The sequence below is a fragment of the Balaenoptera ricei genome, chromosome 1 (assembly GCF_028023285.1).
Source record: "Balaenoptera ricei isolate mBalRic1 chromosome 1, mBalRic1.hap2, whole genome shotgun sequence".
Classification (NCBI taxonomy): Eukaryota; Metazoa; Chordata; class Mammalia; order Artiodactyla; family Balaenopteridae; genus Balaenoptera; species Balaenoptera ricei.
Genome location: NC_082639.1, coordinates 58,599,474 through 58,612,517, shown reverse-complemented (window position 1 = coordinate 58,612,517; position 13,044 = coordinate 58,599,474). Strand labels below are relative to the sequence as shown.

The 13,044-nt window shown below is 45.9% G+C and overlaps 1 protein-coding gene across 2 annotated transcripts in view; it reads left to right on the top strand.

Annotated features, from left to right (window-relative positions):
- The window catches only part of GNG12 (G protein subunit gamma 12), a 122,715-nt gene that overhangs the window by 50,790 nt on the left and 58,881 nt on the right, over window positions 1-13,044 (top strand). The window lies entirely within an intron of this gene.

Sequence of the window (13,044 nt, the reverse complement as noted above, 5' to 3'; positions counted from 1 at the left end):
AAGACATGTGTCTCACTGTCCTGCAGGCTACCCTGAGCTTGTGCACATGGCATTTGGGCAGGGTACCAAGAGACACAGCAGATGCGTCTTGAGGCCAAGGCTCAGACCTGCCACAAGATTGCTTCCAGCACATTCTGTTGGCTAAAAGAAGCTATGTGGCTAGTGTAGGTTCAAGAGGTACAGGAATAGATTCTACCTCTTGGTGAGACGAGCTGCGGAACCACATTGCAGGGAGGATGGTTACAGAGAGGGGAAGATTTGCGGCCATTTTCACAATCCACCCTACGGTGTTTATGGGTCTCACGAAAACAGCTGTGATGGAATGAAAAGCGCCTGGAGAGGGAGAAGGCTCAGGTCACGCTCCCATCTCGTAGCCCGTCCCCTCAGCCCGTTCTGATCGACAGACCCTGGGATCCTGGTCTTGCTGTCCGCCGCCTGGCATCCCAGTCAGTTCAGCAGCATCCTGGGTGGTCTTGCCAATACCAGCTTTCCACTCCCAGCCTCGCTTCATGGTACGCAGCACCGCCACACCAGTCATCCTTCAGTTCAACTTTCAGGAGGTTCCTCCTTTGCTCAGAAACCGTCAGTGCCCCCGTGTCATCCACCGCACCAGCCTAGACTTCTCTCTGGCTTCTCGGACCCAGCCCTTCCATTATCTGGCCCAGTCCTCTCTTGTTCAGCTCCCGCTATTCCTCTTCTTCTAGCCAGACTAGCCTGTTTACCGTTTCTCCTGAGGACACCTCATGCGGCTCACCCCTTCTCTGCTTGGAAATCCTTCCCATTCTGCAGGGCCCGGTAGAATCTTCCCTTCTCTCTAACGTGGCCGTCCCTGCCTCTTCCCACCATCTGTGATCTTCTCTGCTCTGAATACTTCAAAGCCAAACACTGTCTTCTGTCATGCACTCTTCTTCACCTTCGCTAGTCTTACCTCCTCAGTAGCTTTGTCAGAAGGCTCCCTATGTCTCCCTTGCAGTACTCAGCACAGGGCCGAGAGGGCAGTGGGTACTTAGTCAGCCAGGACCCTGCACCTGGTCACCCACCAGCAGCTCATCAGGATCACACGAGGCACCTGTTGAAATACAAGTTCACAGTCCCTTCACTGGGCCGTCTGCGTTCATTAGGTGAACCCCGGGGATCTTGAAGCACTCAGGCGATTCTGATGTAATAGCTACACAGTTGGCAACCACTTGTTGAGGAAAGAACAAGAAATTTATATGAGACTGGGGTTTGAGTCCTGGCTCTGCTACTTCTTGGCTCTAGGACCTTATAAATGTGACCTTTCTGAGCTTCAGTATCCTCATCTGTAAAACGGAAATAATATTTAACGTGAGGATTGCCAAGAAGATAAAAAAGGATGATGTAAAAGGGAATGAAGTACTGATACATGTTACGACACGGATAAACCCTGAACATATTATGCTAAGTGAAGGAAGCCAGTTACAAATGTCCACATATAATATGATTCCGTTCATATGGAAATGCAGAATAGGGGAATCTATGGAGACAAAAGTAGATTATTCATTGCTCAGGGCTGGGAGGTGAAAATGGGGGACATGGGGGGATAGCTAAAAGGTATAGGGTTTCTTTTTGGCGTGATGAAGACGTTCTAAAATTCATTCTGGCAATGGTTGCACAGTGCCTGTGAATGTACTAAAAACCACTGAATTGTACATGAAAATGGGTGAATTGTATGGTATATGAATTATATCTCAATGAAGTTGTTTAAAAAAAGAATAAAAAGAAGTGTTCCCTCCTCTTAAAAAAAAAAAAAAGGATGATGTATACGCAAGTGCTTTATAAACCATAGAATGTAATTAAAATACATTAATTGATTATGGATCTGTGGCTAGCCAGCGTTTCAAAAGGGGCAGTTACCTCTGTGGTGGTAGTCATGGTAGTGATAGAGGAATAGACAGTGAGTAATCCAGTGGTGGAAGGATTAATAATTACAGCAAGAGTAGTCATAATTAGTGTCTACTGTTTATTGAATGCCGACTGTATGCTGGGCACTGTGGTAACTGCTTCACATAGAATTATTTGAAATTTACAAGAAGATCCCCTTGTTCAGTTGCATCTGTATCATAATTACAGCCTATTCCACCATTAGTGATTTAGTCCTTTGATTTCTCCCTCTTCATTCCTGAGAGAAATAGTTGGTTAAGCTGCTATCAACCATTGACAGCTTACCAGTGTCAAGTACAAGGACCTGTAGAAGTGTGAGCTGCTTTGATTGGTGGGAGAAGTGGGGGAAGGGAGAGCAACCAACAGTACTAGGGAGAGAGTAGGTGTGGGACGTGCAGGAATGGACCAAAGGGCACCCAACTGCCTGAGGAAGGATGGAGTAGGGGGAGAGGTGTGCAGGAGGGCGGGAGGGGGTGGTCTGAGACATTTGCTGACGTGACAGTTCGGCCCAGGGCTGTTTCTGGTCTAAGGCCCACCACATGCTCACCCTGCTCACTTGGAACTTCCCTATAACAGCTATCACAACAGGCAACATTTATAAAACTGTCCTCTATTCACTGTCTGATTTGTTGTACATTATTTTGATTGCTGTTGATCTAGTGTAGGTGCCTGTCTTCTTTCAAAGAGTTTTAAAGTGGCTTTTAAATACACATATATTAAGATTCAGACAAAGAAGGACGGAAGGAAATTTGTGGGGAAGGAAAAGTAAGGTGAAATCAGAGATAAGGATAGGCCCCCAGTTCTTAAGTGAAAGCCCGTACGCACACTAGCAGCCCCCGAGCAGTCAGTACTAGGAAAACATGCTCAGTTAGGAGTTCTTGGTGGCTAGAGGATAAAAACACGCTAGTTACTCAGAAGAAGCAAGGTGAATTGTGATTCTTTCGACACTTAGAGTAATTTCCCCCTGGGTGCTCATGAGGAGGATGCCACATAAGGCAGCGAACAACATCCCTATAGAAATGACTGATGAGGACCACCCTCCATGTAGACCAACGATGTGTGACACCTGAGTGCTGCCCAAGAAGAGCCTTCCAGCCCAGGTGTGCATTTCTCGGCTGGCCTTGCTTCACCCAAGTATAAAATGTAATATTTTCAGCTGTAATAACAAGTATATATATTCATCCCTCCTCCCTCCCCTGTGATGTGTGTCACAGACTGTCATGGCTCTTGATGCTGAGCCCAGACATTTGGCTACAGCCCAGACTTGGCACACGAGTTGAAATCTCCTTACCATCCCAGTTCTAAAAGAATAATAAACAACTTCTTGGGAAGTACTCAGTGAAAGTTATTTCTCCCAACTCCAAATCATGCTATGCCCTGACTCAGTCTGCAGAGTGGCTTTTTGCTGCACAGAATTTACACTGACCCTGTCCACTGTGACCTGTGTGGCCCACTTCGCTTGCTCCACGTGTATCTCTCCTTCTGTTTTGAGCCCTGTGGCTCTACGTCATTTTAGATACCAGAGTGTTCTGTGCCTTTTGAGGGAACCAGGGCAGTTTGAGAAGCTCACTGGAATAAGATTAGGAGACTCCAAGGATGTATTGGATGGCAGCAAACTATAAACTGAGCTACTATTGTCCACTTACGCGATTTTCTTCTTCTAGTCGGTAACTTTAATAATTTTTGCAGGAGTAGTGTCTGATTGGTTGGCAGCACTGGTAAGATGAACCATCAGGAGAAGAGGGTGATATGAAAGTAATGTGCATAGAATGAAAAAAAAGTTAATTCAGTAAGGATCATTGTCAGAGAGGAGCCCAGAATTCCATAAGGACTGCCCATAAATGGGAATTTCCTTTTGGGCTTTGTTTTCATTTAGATCAGGTTTCTTAGTTAGAATTATTTTGGTTGCAAGTAACAGAAGTCCAACTTAAACTAGTGTCTTGACTCAATGACTAACATGTCCGTGTTGGCATGGACTTCAGGCATAGGTGTATCCAGGGGTTCCAGAAAACATCAGGCCATTATCCTTCACTCTCTCCATCTCTTGATTCTGCTTAACTCTGTCAGCTTCATTCTCAGGCAGTCTCCCCCTCAGTACATTGCAGAGGTAGCCATCAGTGTTACATTTCCATCATCTTCACAGCTGTGGGTCTCAGAGAAAAGAGAGTGCCTCTTTTGTCATTGTTCTAACAATAGTACCAAGGAGGTCTGGCCCAGTTTGGATTCCTTGCCTGAATCAACCTGGCCAGAAGTAGGCAGTAGACAATAAGCAGTATCTGCTTGGCCAGGGCTTGTCCATGTGTTCCTTGACAGAGGATGAATCGTACCTGAAGCGCATGGCACAGGGTCCCTAGGAAAAAGGAGGAATTTTGTTACCAGAAGAAAGGAAAGAAAGAGCATGCCAAGCAATTAAAATTTCTAGGTACCAGAGTGCACTGATTTAGAAATTCTTAATTTGGGGTCCATTAAACTTGAAAGGTTTAAAATTAGATTCAGCTTCAGTTACATTGACTACCTATTCCAAGTTTAGTATCATGATCAAGACTAGCAACAGTGAGCATACTGAGAGGAGGAGTGTGGGTGAGCCCACTGTGGGGTCACGTAGGCAGCTTTTGGCCTGACGACCTCATGTCGTGTCCCCTGGATCTAGATTATTAACCTGAAGACGATGAATAGGCTTCAATGGATCTGTAATCCATTGAATGAATCAATGAATGGGCTTCTCTAATTATTTGCAAAATGCTGTGTATGTATTTTTTTTTACTGGAGAAAGGGATCATGCTTCCATGATTTTTTCATAGGACTCCCCAGTCCCCTACTGCTTAAGAGCAGACTTACTCAAATTGTTTTAGATTTGGCTAGCTTAATCTTATGTGTTCATTTCTTTTCTTGGCTGAACGAGTAGAGTTTAGCGTCCATGATAAACACAGCTCCTTATGGAACAGACACAGTGATGTCAGTGGCTGGGTATGTTGCATCAAATTGCATGTTGAGGGTTTTACGCATATATGTAAACTTTTCACAGTCGTAGTTGCCATTTACCTAATGCTTTTACTCTGGTGTTCACCCTGTGCTGAGTGCTTTATGTGCATTATCTGAACTATATATTTATACACGTGACTGTATTTCTCTGAACCTCAGGTTTGTTATGGTACCACCTGCTGGAACCAGCTCCTCCGGCTGCCTCTCTGGGAACACAGGACACAAAGTCTGGCTTTTCCCTCTTCCCCGTGTCCTCTTTTGTGGGTCCGCACCTCTCCACTCCCAACCCCCAGATGATAGAATCCTAGAACCCCAGAGTTGGAGGAGACTGCTGAGATCATGCAGTTCAGTGGTTTTCAAACTCGGCTCTGCTTTTCTAGCTCAGGGACTCCTTAGAGGGAAGGATGGAAAGATCCCAAGCCCCTATCCTGCTCTGGTCACCACTGGCTGCTGAAAACTACTCATCTGGGAGAAGAGAGTCCAGAGTTCAATGTCAGACTTGTGGTTGAGTCTGAGCTACTACTCTGCTCACCTCCCTGTGTGACTCTGGGAAAGTTGCCTTACCTCTCTGAGCCCAGTTTCCTTTTCTGTCAAAGGGGTGATAATACCTGCCTCACAGAGCTGTTGGGGGCCTGGATGAGGTCATGTCTGTAAAGTCCTCCTCGTCCCAGTGCCTGGCACACAGGCACTGCTGCAAAGGTTAGCTGTGACTAGGACACTGCACGGCGCAGCTTGTGAGACATAATTAAGACACAGCTTTCTTCTTGTCTCTCACTGTGCCTTTAAAGTTGATTCACTGGGGTGTGTTTTTCACCATTTCCTGATAAAAACTTGATCAGGCCTATGACGTTTCTGGTTACTCTTAGGTAACAAAAAGTCCTACGGCCCCTATAAGTGGCACACACACACACACACGCCGCATACTTTCTGGAAATTGGAAGTGCTCACTTTAGTCTATGAACGGTCAGTGTTTACTCCAAGAGAAGACTTCCCTCCATCTTGCCCACCATTCCAGGCCTGCCCAGGTGAGGCAGAGAGAGAGGAAAGTTCTTACCTGACCACTGTTGTCATGCCTGGCACTGGGTTCTCTGAGCCTGGCTGGTGGGTGAGTGGACTCTCTTTTGCTTTCCACGGCTGTCCTGAGGACTCCCGCACCAGCACGTTCCACCAGGACCTCCCGGGATTTGGGCAGTGCCTCTCCTTCTGGTTGCTTCCATCCTCCAGCAATTTCTGGTTCCCATACAGATTCTCTCTTTGGGGTTCCCTCACCCTCAGTCTGAAGCCCTGGTGGGTAGAGCCTGTTTCAAAGAGACCAGAGCTGGCATTCCTGGTGCCCTTTAACCCCCCATCAGGGGAGGGGGCGAGCAGTCCCTTTCTTCTACTCTGTCACCTTATATTGCTTCAGCTCCCCTCCCACATTTTGGTCCCTCAAACAGGTGTCACATACCAACCCCCAAACTCGAGGAGCCCTCCAGGTGCTGCCTTTGAAACTCTTGTCTCCAGGTTTGAGATGAAAAGCAGACTCCCACCACTCCACCCACCTCGGGGAGGCCGGGAATCAAAGCATTTCCGAGAAATCTGCCCCACAAAATCCTCCATCACTTTCCACTGTCCTGAACCTGTTTATATCCTCCTTATGGATCTTTGAGGCAGCTGGGTCAACTTCTTAGAAATTTCCATATAGTGTCTGGCCCCGGCTTTGGAATTTCCCATCTGTTGAATCGTGTTGCCACAATGGAAACTTCCACTTGAGCATCTTGTTATATTAACTGTTGGCCCAGTTCAAGGAACTCCTCTGTAACACCCTGAAAAGCGGTCCTTTAGCCTGTGCTTGAAAACTGTCCAGGCATGGCAAGCTCTCTCCCTCCCAAGAAGCATCCCATTCCGATTTTCAGATGCTTGGAGTTGTTGGAAAGACGCTGCTCCCATGAAGCCAAGCCTGAGTCCCTGTAACCTTCCCTTTGATGGGATCAGAAGTGTGCACGTGAGGCTCGTCCGAGAAAATCTGACTGGGCTGCAGGGATTCGAGTGGCAGCCAGGTTTGCACCAACACTCTGTTCTCTAAGACCACAGGGAAGCCTCTGACCTTGTCTCTGGGCCGGTTTTCTTTGCTGTCACGCCAACAGCACATAACCCCAACAGAAGGCTAGTATTGGGAAACTCTGCGCTCAAGCACCATTTCTCATGCTCATTACCCTAACATCCTTTCTCTTGATCTGAGAGCTGATTTGCCTTCCTTCATGGGGGCATCTGGATCAGGGGTCCATCCACAGTTGATGAACTCTCCAAAATCAAGCCTTGCCGAATGTGCCCTACTGCCCTCCAAAGACACCCCATCCCTGATTTTTTGCAGTTTTTCTCATATGTTTAAGTGTCCTTTGGACTCAGCTGGTTGGTTTGCCTCCTCCCCAGCATTGTGAACTGGGCCTCTCTGCCAGGTGACCTTCTTTGTCATGTGCAAGTTGGGCCACTGTGACGGTGGATCCCACAACAAGTCGGTAACTCTGTGTTCATGTTCCCCACCCCATGGTGAAGGCAGCGTCTCAGATGAGCAAGCGACATGTGCTAGCAAGACGCTTGGGTCAGCTAAAGTTGAAGTCACTTTGGGGACAATGGCCTAAGAAAATACTAAATGCGTTTTGGGTCGTTCCATCATGGACTGGTTCCCCTGGCAAGTCTCAGCCTTATGTATCCAGATGTGAACCTGGTTTACATGCTAGTGTTACTTTTCATGCTGTCTACAAAGACGGTGAGATGCAGCTCCCTCCCTCTCTCCCCCGCCCCTATGCCCTCCCTCCTGCCCAGATGATGCTGGAGACAGAGGCCCGGAGGGCAGAATTCACCTCCCCTAGCACTGCTCACCTATCTTCTTCTCTTGGCCTGAAAGAATATAGTGATTTTTACTGGGCCATTCAAAAATCTCTATGTGAAATAGCTAACGGGCCGTTACTGAAAACAAACTTTCTATCAATATTTGTGTACGTTTTACAGTAGGGAGGTGGCATAATATAAGCAGAGAGACTAGAGTTCAGACCATTCCTCAGCTGCTTGAGATGCTTTGGGCAGAGTGGTTTAGCATCTTTGTGCTTCAGTTTCCTCATCTGTTAAATGGGGATAATGACAGTTGCCTTGCAAGAGGGCTGTATTAAAGGAACCAATGAATGTAATGAATTCAGCACAGTGGCCTGTCACATAGTATATACTCAATAAGTGGGCTATTATCATTGTTTGCATTTGACTGTTGTGATGATTTCTAAAAAACTTTTAAAGCCTTGAAAAAAGTGTCAATCCTCCAGCAATAGTTGAGCAAGTCACTTACTCTTAAAGTCTCAAATTCACATTCATAAGTGGAGGATAATCCTGTACTGGGTTATTGAGAGGATTAAGTGAAATAATCTATTTGAAATGCTCAGCACAGGCCTGGCACATAGTAAGCACCCAAATAATGGTGGCCATTAAATAATATATTCCCATCACAATATTAGCTCCATTTTACAGATAAAAATTTGCAGGACACTTTTTTCCTTGTGATAAATGGCTTCATGAAGACACTTTTATATGTAAGAATTTGTTCTCACTGTTTTGTTCAAGAAAGAAGAACATTTAGTAGCTGGTTTGCTTATAAATGCCAAACTGTAGCATATATGAAAGTAAGCTATATAACTAAACCAAATGGCTTTCCATTTTTTTAGGCTTCACCTCATTTCCTTGTTAAGTTTTGAGTAAGTGATTTTGCCACTAGATTAGGAGAGTTTATATATTATTTTTACAAGTTCCGTGGAAACATGCAAGCATAGCTATATTTAGCTAGATGCTCTAAATTCACATCAGTTTATTTTGTGCTCTTGCAATAAAGATGCATGGTGGGCACCTTCCTGGCATCCAAGGAGGTCTTGGAGGGGGCCATGGAGGAGAAGACAGGGCCAGACTATAACAAGATGACCCAAACTGGAGATCGGGGCTTGGTCAGGAGGGTGGCGAGCTGGCCGGGGTGGAGCAGGGATTCCTGACAGGGAGGTTTTCTCCTCTCACAGGGCAACACCTGCAGTCGATTGAGCAGTTCGTCCCTAGGGTCCTCTTGGAGCAGTGGGCAGTCCTGAGCAACAGAGCTCCTATCCCCTTGCTTCCTACTGACCAGGTGCCCGTGCCGCACCAAATACCAGGTTTGCGAAGAATGATGATGACATCATTATTTGTTGGGCTGATTCTGAAGTTTGTGTCACTCATGCCTGGACACCTTCGGTGAGGAATGATCCAGGTGAGCAGGAAACCTGTTCATAGGTTGGGTCTGACTTACTCACCCCTGCAGACAGACAGTTCAGCAGTAATCTTCCTTGATGTGGAAACTTGAAATGTGGCTGGGAAGCCAGAAAGAAGGGAGGGACGGGTAGGGGACCAAGCAGTGGGGCCACTTGAGTTGGTGGGTCAGCAAGTGTGTACGGAGCATCTGCCATGCGTGCGGGCAGGATGAAGAGGGAGCGGAACCGAACCTCCTGCCTTCTTCCTTGCCCAGCTCCGTAGCCCACTTCCTGAGGCAGGGACTGAACCAACGCACGTGGCCTTAGAGAAACCCCCCATTGCCATTTTGTGGATAAGGCTCACGAGAGCCCCTTGCCCGCCACACATGCTCAACTCCAGGGCCCACGAAAGAGCTGATGGCGGTTATGAAGTTTAAGTCTCAAGATCTCTCATTGGCAAGGACCCCTTCTGATGTCCTATAGCTCATTCCTAATTTTGCATTCTTTTTTTAAAGAGGCCCCCAAATTGTATAAGGCTCAGGAGCCACAAAAAACTGGATCTGTCCCCGGACCTGGGAGAACTAGCACACGCTCCGGGTCTTTCCCTCCACCCCATTTTGCCTTCACCAAGACGCTAAAACTCCAATTTGCTTCTGAACTCAGGAACAGGCTTTGGCCCTGTGTGTGTGTGTGTGTGTCCTCTGCTGCGGCTTGACCCAGCTAGACCTGAGTTCCCACCCAGAGCTCCTAACCCCGTGAGTGAGGGGGAGGGAGGCCCAGCCAAGAATTGCTGTCTGGGCTTCTTCCTGGCTACCAGACACCCTCCCCCGGGGTGGAAAGGTCCCACCGTTCCTGCAGGAAGGCAGGGCGGGTGCTCTCAGCCCTCCCGTGGCTTTGTGGTTGCTGGGAGGGAGGCCCTGCAAAGGAGCCGGGCAGGAGGGAGCCAGCCCTGTGCGAGGCATCAGCTGGCTAAAATAGGCCTGGTGGAAAATTCTCCTTTAAGAAAAAAAAAAAAAAAAAAGTAATATCCTTGAAACTGTATCAGCTTTGGCAAAACCGTAACTCTGATCTCAAGTTTTGGGAGAATGGGCCTGCCAACCTACAGGGCTGTGCCGATCACGTGTGCTGGCTTGCTGTCAGCCATAATCACGTCCCTTCCCTCTCATGCCTCACAGGGCTGGAGTGCTTTGCTAATCAGTCAGGATTAAATGTCCTGAGAAGAAGGGAAAGGAGGGGAAAGGCCCTTTTTGTCTGTGAATGTCTTTCTACCACTATGCAAAAGGATACCCAAGTTTGAAAATAATTTTCTCTTTCAGTCAAAGGCTGGCCAACTTCACCCCCTGGTGGAGAAGTAGAGAACTGTGTAAAATGAGCCATCAGGCATCATTGTCATGACTGATAATCTGGAAATTCTCAGCCTGTGATGAGTTAGGACAGGGAAAGGGGCTGGGTGTATAAGGTTTTTGGGTTTGGGGGTGGGTTTTTTGCCTTGAAACAGTTATTCTAAACTTAGGGTTAGATTTTTTTTTTAATATCTGTAAAGAGTAAAATGGTTAAAATGCCACTAGGTTTAAGGCTCACACCTATTAAACTGCAGTGGACTTTTTTGCCAAAGCTCTGCCACCAGTGCTAGTTATGGCCAATCCTTACCAGTCTGTAGGCTTCTTTTACTCCTTGAGATTGTGGCAGAGACATAGAACCAACCAGAAAATAGGAATTTCAGCCACCAACTGGATATCTATTAGTGATCCTGACTTTCAGACTCCAGCTCACCACTGCCCACGTTGAAGTCTTTTGCTTTAGTGCTGCTAGTTTAAATTATTTGCCTTAGTTCATTTATACTTACTGCTCACAGCTTCCAGAAAGTCAGATTTGGGCTAACTAGGTGATAGCTATTTCACTACTATTTCCTACATATTTTTAAAAGGAAAATGCAAAACAGAAGGATAATGGTTGAAATATTAAAACCTTCCCATATATGTCATCTTCTGTTGAAATATGATTTTATCCTGACACCTTTATCAATCTTTTGTTAATTACTCAACTGCTTTTAATGACCAGAACTGACCTGATTGTTTAGCTTCTGTTGTGTCTTCAATAATAAGAGACTTCCTAATAGAAATCTCATCTGCTATCTTTCGTTCACCACGTGGTAGTCCGTGTCCCTGGTGAATGTTTATCATCTCCATTGTCCTGGATCTCCATCCCCCAAGTGGAGGATACAATCGTAGTGTTTATATTAGTAATGCTTTTAATAGTTTTTTTTTGTTTGTTTTTTTAACCTTTCTCTGCTCTCAGAAACCCTTAGGTGCACTTCAGATTTGAGAGCCTGGCATTGTAAGAGTCTGTTTGTTACTCATACATCAGATTAATTGCCTTGAGGCTGTTTTTCCTCAAAAGAAAGATGTGAAAGAAAATGAATGCGCACACACCTTGTAGGTTATTGTAATTGTTTTCAATATTTAATAGAGTTTTCTAATGATTATTGATCATATTTTTATATATATTGTCTAATTTTTTATCTTACGAAATTTTTATGTAAGGAAAACAGTTTTTTGATGGTATCATCTGTTTGCTTTTTCCCCAAGTGTATGGAAACCAGTTGTCCTAAGCACTAAATAGGCATTATTTGCGGGGGGGGGGGGGGGGTATATTTCTCCCAGGATTAGTTCCTGGGAGAATCCTCTAGTTTCTTGCCTTTTGACTCCCTCTGACACAACCCAGAGGAGGGAATGGCCCTGGGGAGCTGGACTTGCTGCTGGCCCAGCCTCAGGCCACAGCACACACTGGTTGCTTTTCTTTCCTTGCTCATGGCTGCAGCCACCACTCCAGTTATTTGAGATTACACACACACACACACACACACACACACACCCCTACCCCTTTCCCTCTTCCTGGCCATCTGTCCCCTTTCCACTGTTGAAACCGGCCATTAATCTAATGTTGAGACAGCCTGACTCATTAATGATTCCTTGATGTCCAGGTAACTGCAAGGCTGAGCCACATCAGAATGGTTGGTAAGTTCCCTCTAATTTCTGGGCATGTTCAAGCTTTCATTATTATTCACAAATGGCCGCACCCTGAAGTTCAGACTCTGCTGACCAAGATGAACAGGAAGGAAAAGGGCACACTTTAGAAATGCATATTTGGGCTTGGTCCATCTGGGGGTTCATGTTTTTGGTAAAGGGCAGGTTTTGCAGACATTGTGAGGATAGTCGTGATAAGTATTATGGGATGGAACTGGAGAGGCTCCCTTTTTCCTCTGTGCGTCCCAGCTGCAGCCATACCGCCTCTGTGTCTGTCTCAGAGCCCCAGGCTCTTGCCTGCCCCACCTGGAACGCCCCCTCTCATTATTTGATAACTGGGGTATTTCGTAGCCCTTAGAATAATCTGTATTACCGTGTTTATTTCTTTACACGAGAGCTTGATGTCAGCACCTAGAAGAATACTGGCACAAAGCAGACACTCAGAAGATATCTTGAATGAATGATGGAACACACAAACAAAAGAATGAACAAGTGAACAAACGAACACATGTATTCAGGATCCATCATGAGAGGAGCAGTGCTGTTTGTAACCACACTTTAAGACAAAGTTTATTGAAACAGCAGTGCAGTATTATTTTTTGTCTCCCTAAATTAAAATATATCGTATAATATGCCAGTGTGCAAGGCCGGTTATCAGTTGTGGGACTGCACATTGACAGGACCATCTTAGAAAAAGTTGTTAATATCATATCCTTAAATATAGAAGTGAATGGAGAAAGGCCAAGAGATAGTTGGTAGGTAGAAAGAGAAAGAGCTTCATTTTGCAATTATAGCAAAATTATAAAAGAGCCCAAGATTCTGCAATCAGGAAATGCCTATGTAAAATGGAATCTTACTGAAATCATTAAAAATTATGTGTATTCACTTCTATGGGC